A 7,388-nucleotide genomic window follows, 5' to 3' on the forward strand; every position below is an offset into this window, starting at 1 on the left:
CTACATGACAGTTACTAGGGCTCCTTAGCAGGGCAGGTACGGGAGTGAAGGAATCTCATTCTTCTGAGTCTTTGGGAGTTGATTTACAAGTATGAAAGCCAGGGACAGAAAGCAAAACTAGTGTTTTTGTTGTTTCCTTTGGGGCCTTTTCTTCTTAAGACAGGTAATCATTGTGTCCTCAGCCTCAATTCACAGCCATGCCCTGGCCTCAGGTCTCTGGAGTGATGGCATTACAGGAATGTGTCCCATGCTTGGCCTTGGCTCAGGTTTTTCAGTTTACCTCACTCCCCACATGTCACTATACAGAAAGCTAATGTACAGGGAGTTCCCAGGAAGACTCCTCCTTTGTGTTTGTAAGCCGGTTGCTGCATGGGATGCTGAGGCATAAACCAAGGACTGCAAGCCCCTAGCTTTCTTCAGGCTACAGAGTCTGCCAAGGCCTCAGAAGGAAGTAAAACCTTAAGTACAAAGCTGGCAGGAGTGACACAGTGTTTGCTAAAAACTGAGCTACTAAAAGTAATGGTCCCTCCATGGGAAAACAAGGAAGCCCAACAGGAACTGTGGCTAGGGACTCCCTTTCTCCTCCTCTCTGTCATCTGTAACCGCAAGGGATGTCTTCTGACGTTTGTTATCTACGAACTGGGCTTCTAGGTTCCTGGGCCACCTTTGCCTAAACTACATCCACCCTGGGAGTCTCAAAGCTCCAGCAAAGAGTACGATCTGTGAAGAGGAAAACATAGACCTCCTGGGTAGCAGTAAGGACACTAACAAAAGCAGCTTACCACACTGAAGCTTGCCTCAGGCCAGACTGCCAGAAAAATCTGGGTTTCCTCCTCCTTCCCTGCCCACCCTATGGTCAGGGCTGCCCTGTACCTGAAATCTGAGCTAAGGGATAGCAAAAGAATCGATCACACAGAGCAAACTGAGAAAGGCCCCTTATCAATTAAGTGACCAAAGAAGGCTGGGAGGAGACAGGGCGGAAGAGAGTTAAAAACTGAACAGGAGGGTCAGGACGTCTAATTTCAGTTTTACTGAGAAAGATCCTGAAGTTTCAGTAAAATCCACCATCGACCCATTCAGACATTTTAATTTTGCTTTGTCACCTGTAATTACTGGGACATGCACACGGCTGGCCCCATTTCCTAATTCTTGACCTGGAGCCAGATGACAGGTGCGTTCAACTTGTGCAAGCCTAATGAGCATCGCCTTTGAGTGTGTGAGACTTCAGTCGTGCTTTTTAGTTTATTCTGTCAAGTGAAAAATAGAAAGTCTCTGGGACAGGAGCCAAAGTGACAATAACAGTAACAATACAGTAACAGTAACAATAGAGTAACAGTAACAATACAGTAACAGTAACAATACAGTAACAGTAACAATACAGTAACAGTAACAATACACTAACAGTAACAATACAGTAACAGTAACAATACCATAACAGTAAGGATGGTGGCTGTTATTAGCTCAGCACAGAACTTACAAGGAGGGTGTCCCAATGTTCATTATCTTAGGGCCCAAGGATATCTTAAAGATCCACATCTGGCCCTGCTAGAGGAACAGGGTACCTGTGTCCACAAACATTTAAGTACGAGAAAAACTTCCAGGAAGTTGCCCTAGGCAGTTCTTGTAAAATTAAATATAAATCTACCACCACAGCCCATTAATTCATACCTCCATATTTATCCCCAGGAAAACATGCATATTTGCATCCCAGCCTGAGCACTGCATGTTTATGCAAGAACATTCCTACTCACAGAGAATGGAGCTGTGGCATGCTTGTTCAATTTGTTACTACTCCCTAACAGAAACAGTGAATTGTACACACACACACACACACACACACACACACACACACACACACACACACACACACACGTGACTGTGATCCAAGAGTTGGCAGAAAGAATTTCAGAGAAGAATATTCATCCCATGGTCCCTTGGTCCCTATGCATTTGTACAGGATGTCACAGCATGGGGACTGTGGAAGGGAAACATTGCTCACTTCCAGGGCAACCAGGAAGCAAAGAGAGAGGGAAGGTGGACATTGAGATACCTTCCTCACCCTTCATTCTGTCCTGGTTCTCACCTCATGGAATGGCACTGCTCACTGTCAGCCTGAGTCTTCTCTGGAAAAACCCTCATAGATAAACCCACAGCTATGTCAAGAGCCATTGCCACTTCTCTGAAGCAGAGGTGGGGGAGAAGAGGGGAAGGAGAGGGAGGAAGAGAGAAGAGAAAGAAGAGAAAAGGGGGGGGGGAGGGGAGGGAGGGGGGGGAGGGAGGAGGGGAGAGGGGAGGAGGGGGAGGGGAGGGGAGGGAGAGAGAGGAGAGGAGGAGGAGAGGGAGAGGAGTGGAGAGGAGGGAGGAGAGGAGAGGAGAGGAGAGAGAAGAGAGAAGAGAGAAGAGAGAAGAGAGAAGAGAGAAGAGAGAAGAGAGAAGAGAGAAGAGAGAAGAGAGAAGAGAGAGAGAAGAAGAGAAAAGAGAAAGGAGAAGAGAGAAAAGTTGGCCTGCCAGGCAGAGTCAAGGCAGGTCAGGGCCTGTTGGCAGACGTCTAGGCCTGCTGGAATGATAAGAGGAAGTGTACTTGAGGCTCAAGGCTAGGGGCTGAAGATTCTATTGACCTTGATGGAAGGAACAGAGAGGTTTTGGAGATGGGAAAAATTGTCTTGTGTACATTTTAGTAAAATTGTTCCTCTTAGCTGTGGCTTTGCTTCCCATGGTCCTGTCGTATAAGAAGGCTATGAGAAATACGTTTGCTACTGACTGGTATTTATGGTGGCCCTCCCATACCTGTCTCGTGCCTCATCTTTCTATCTTTCCTCCCTCCCCCCTCAGAGGACTGCTGGACTTTGCACCAGCAGGACCAGTGCAGTGCTGTGCCTTGAACAGAAGACAGCTCTGAGAGTGTATGGGGATTAAGCGGGAAAGACCCAAGTGCTTGGAAAAGGTAAAGGGCGGCGGTGGGTGAGAATTTCCTAGGAGGAGTAGACTAGGAAAAAATACAGATAATCAGAAAAAGTAAGAAAAATGGTAAAAAGTAAAAGTCAAGAAAAAAATGGGAAAAGGAGCCAGCCGTATGGTTTTTGTATATATGCTTTCTGTATAATATGTTTGGTGAAAGTAGAGTAACAGCAATTACATACTTTTTTAGATCTTGTAGAGAAGGTTTGTCCTTGGCTTCCTGAGGAAGGTACAATAAAGTTAGCAGCCTGGAAGAAGGTTGGGCAAAGACTTCAAGTTAGTATCACGTGCATGGACCAGGTAAAGTGCCTGTCCGTACCTTTAGCCTTTGAACCTTGATTAGAGCTAGAAGTGGACTTTGGAGAGGCAAACCCGGTGAGAGAGACACGGAAACAGAAAGTAAGTTGTTCCGGAGCTGCTCTGGAGGCACGCAGCGGGCGAGCGCCTGGTCTCCGGTCTCCAGCAGGCCCCACTCCGGGCCTCGGCTGGCTCTCCGCCACGGACCCCTGGGGCAGGGGTGGAGATGGCCGCAGCGGCGGGACTAGAACGCGGGGAGAAAAAAGGCAGGCGCCGGACCGAACGAGGGGAGAGGAGTGGCTCAGGAGAGGGTGAAGAACCCCGCGGCGCAAGCGGCCCCAGCGGCCCCAGCGGCCCCAGCGGCCCGCAGGAACGCTCTCGCCACTCCCTCCTCCCGCAGCTCCCTCCCTCCTCCGGAGCCAGCAGCTCTGACAGACAAACAGGATTCCTGATTTCCACACAAATAGCCTCAAATTTACATTATCTAAACTAATATATATCATACAAGTCAGGGACTACGTAACATTGAAACATGTCTATAAAATGTATGTTTTATTCAAGTGTCCTCAGAAGATAATCCGTCCTTAATAACTACCCACATATTTACATATGCATGTGCATACATAAGTTATCAACATTAAAAATAAAATATACGTTAAATATGAATTTTAAAGGATAGATACAGATTATATGGTGAATATAAGTTGTATACACTGAATATGATCTATATATCTTAGTATATATACATATGTATACATTATATACAATGAAAATGTGTACATTAAATATTAATGATATACTTTAAATGAAAATTGTGTGCGTTAAATTAAAATTAGACATGTTAAAATATGAATTATATATTAGTTAAATCTATAAAATATGAGTCATAATCTATATAAAATACATAATTTTATATGTCCTCAGGGGAAGAAAATTATGGGACGAGCCCATGGAGCTCTAAGAAAATAGTTGTATAAAATAAAAAGGGGGAGTTGTGTACTCTTTCAATTTTGTTTTCAATTTTCAGTCTTAGATGCCAAAGAGTTCCCTGCTGCTGAGTGTCTACGACATCCTACAACCCGGCTTATTCCTGGGGGGTTGGGGGGGGAGGGGGTGGGGGTGGGGGGGGCTGGGGGGGGGGTGGGGGCTTATTCCTGGGGGCTGGGGGAGGGTAGGGGGTGGGGGGCTGGGGAGGGGGGGGGGTGAGGAGGGTGGGGGAGTGGGAAGGGGCTGGGGGGATGGGGAGGGTGGGGGTGGGGGGGTGAGGAAGGGGGAGGAGTGGGCCTGAGGATCAAGGCTAGAGGGCTGACCTTTGTGGAAAGAACAGAGAGGTTTCAGGGATGGGAACAGATGTCTTGTGTACATTTTAGCAAAACTGTTTCTGTTGGCTGTGGCTTTGCTTGCCATGGCCCTGTCGTATAAGAAGGCTATGAGAAATACACTTGCTACTGACTGGTATTTATCGGTGGCCCTCCCATACCTGTCTCTTGCTTCCTCTATCTTTCCTATAATCATCCTCGCTCCCCCCTCAGAGGACTGTTTGACTTCATATTGGCTAGACCAGTACACAACTATCAACAACCTCCTAGGTCAGTGGTTCTCAACTTGTGAGCTGCAGTTCCGACTGACCTTTTCACAGAGATAGCCTATGACAGTTGGAAAACACAGATATTTACATTACGGTTCATAACAGTAGCAAAATTATAGTTACGATGTAGCGACAAAAATAATTCTATGAGTGGGAGTCACCACAACATGAGGAACTGTATTAAGGGGTCACAGCATTAGGAAGGCGGAAAACCACTGTCCGAGGTGATTCTAGATTTGGTCAGGTTGACAATGAAGACACTTACCAGAGATGAATATAAAAATATAACACAGTATAAAATAAGCCATACATCGAGAATACTTATTGAACACATGGAATTGTGTGAAAATCGTGGAAGGTTGAGTATATGTCTCAGTGGTAGAGCATTTACCTAATCCTATCACAGTAAAGAAAGAAGAAAGAAAGAAAGAAAGAAAGAAAGAAAGAAAGGAAAGAAAGAAAGAAAAGAAAGAAAGGAAAGAAAGAAAGAAAGAAAGAAAGAAAGAAAGAAAGAAAGAAAGAAAGAAAGAAAGGAAAGGAAGGGAGGAAGGGAGGAAGGGAGGAAGGGAGGAAGAAAGAAGAAAGTGAAAGAAATATGGGGTTATTATTGCTGTACTAAAACACCATGACCAGAAACAACTTGGGGAGTTTATTTGGCTTACATACCCTGAATTACAATCCATTGGTGATGTATAAAATGAGGACATGATCCTTCAAGGTATGGTTGAGGGGAAGGTTTTCATTGTAGATAGGAGGGAGAGTACAGTCATTCTCATATCTTCAATTAAACATAAAGAATCCCTCATATCTACAAGAAAATATGAGCCAGAGGAAGAGTCCAGAGCAGGGAGAGAAAGGAGTAGACCAAACATGGCCAGAAGACTGAACCAGACCATGAGAGGGTGTGAGGAGAGCAGGAGAGAGGGACTAAGAGAGGAAGACAAAAAGAAAGAGAGCCAAGAGAACCCATGGCTGAAATGGCAGAGTTATATAGGAAGGAGAATCTGGGGAAAGGGACACCTGTGAGCTGGAGAAGTTTAGGGTAGCAGGTGCAGTGTGAACCCCAAGTTGTCAGATGAATTCTGTAACTGGTGTTTATGATGCTAATGGAGCCTGCTTTCTTATGGAACCCCGGGCAGTCTGCCTGCAAACGACAGGGCCTTCCCTCATCAGCCACTAATTAGGAAAATGTCCTACGGAATTACATACAACCTGAGCCTGTGGAAATATTTTCTCAAGTAAGGCTCCCTCCTCTCCTTGCATGAAGGTGACATAAAAACTAGCAGGCATGGTAGTAGAAACAAAGAGTGAGAGTTTACCTCAGCTCTTCAGGGCTAGTCAAGGGTGACTGGAAAGGTTATAGGAAACTTTCTCTTGAGTTAGCATTATTTCATATCTTGATAGATGTTTGGGTTATATAAATACATTTGTCAAACAATATTTTATCATTAAATTGCGGATATACATTTTTTTTCTGCAAACACCAGGCTTTATTGATTAATGTTGGTCACCGCTGCCATAGTAGAGAACGGAGCTCACTGAGATGTCAAGCCTTTCTTTTCCTGAGGGGCAGAGGGGCTCAGCCTTCTTGGAAAAGACTGACCCTGGTTAACTCACTGAAGTTACTTTTATTCAATCTTTCCACAAGATTAATTGGGGCTGGGAAAAGCTCCAACTACCAAAAGTTATCTTGCTCTTGCGGCCCTGGAGAGCAGACAAGCCATGCAAATCTCAGTCCCTTCTGACCATGGTTAGCCATAATCAAAGGTAAGAACTCCAGGTTTGCCAGGAGTGGCTTAGGACCAAGTTTGGGGCAGCTGCAAACTCTCACTTCCAGGGAGACAACACTGCTTTAAGATTCAAACAGTCTCAAAACAATTTCTCAGCCTCTACTGATTGACCCAAACATGGCAAAGGCAAAGACTTTGCTGAAACATTTCATTTAAAGCCAGACACAAAAGCTTTTATATATATACTGCTTCAAGATCATTTAAGACTATGTATGTACTTAGCCTGAAGTAGCACTGTGTATGGGACCTATTTAAGTTTAACCTGCTTTTAAGATAACAATGTTGTTACATTACTACTTACATACTTACTATGTCTTAGATTTCTCAAGGGATCAGCCTTCACATTTTAATCCAAATGCACAGCTTTAATTTTAAGTCATGTACTCTTCCATGCCCCTGACACAGAATAATATATGTGTGTTGTGGTAGGCTTTTGTTAAAAGAACCCAAACGGTATAAAAGCATCTATAAACAGGACAAATACCGCACAAATGTCGGAAGCAACGTGTGGATGCAGTTGGTAACATCTGTGCAGCTTTGCATATTATTCAAGGTAAGTGACGTTAGCAGTTTCTTCCCTAGTAAAACTCTGCTAAGGCTATCTATAAGGAATCCCTTGTTCCTTTCCCATAACATGCTTTCTGTGCTGTTCAAGAAACAGAGAGGAAAGCTCTTTGTTAGGGTCAAGAAGGGATATAGGAGGGAACGCAAAGGCAATAGGATCAGATCAGATAGGCCAGAAACAACAAACCACA

General features: G+C 44.7%; 1 long non-coding RNA gene across 1 annotated transcript; it reads right to left on the reverse strand.

The window, feature by feature from the left end:
- On the reverse strand, window positions 1–3,306 carry LOC116891089. The gene is made up of 3 exons (XR_004386815.1): window positions 3,278–3,306; window positions 3,141–3,178; window positions 1–1,247 (listed from the first exon to the last, which is right to left on the reverse strand). It is a non-coding gene; the product is annotated as an uncharacterized LOC116891089 (long non-coding RNA).
- Window positions 3,307–7,388: the final 4,082 nt, after the last annotated feature.

This window comes from Rattus rattus, chromosome 2, assembly GCF_011064425.1.
Source record: "Rattus rattus isolate New Zealand chromosome 2, Rrattus_CSIRO_v1, whole genome shotgun sequence".
In the NCBI taxonomy this organism is placed as follows: domain Eukaryota; kingdom Metazoa; phylum Chordata; class Mammalia; order Rodentia; family Muridae; genus Rattus; species Rattus rattus.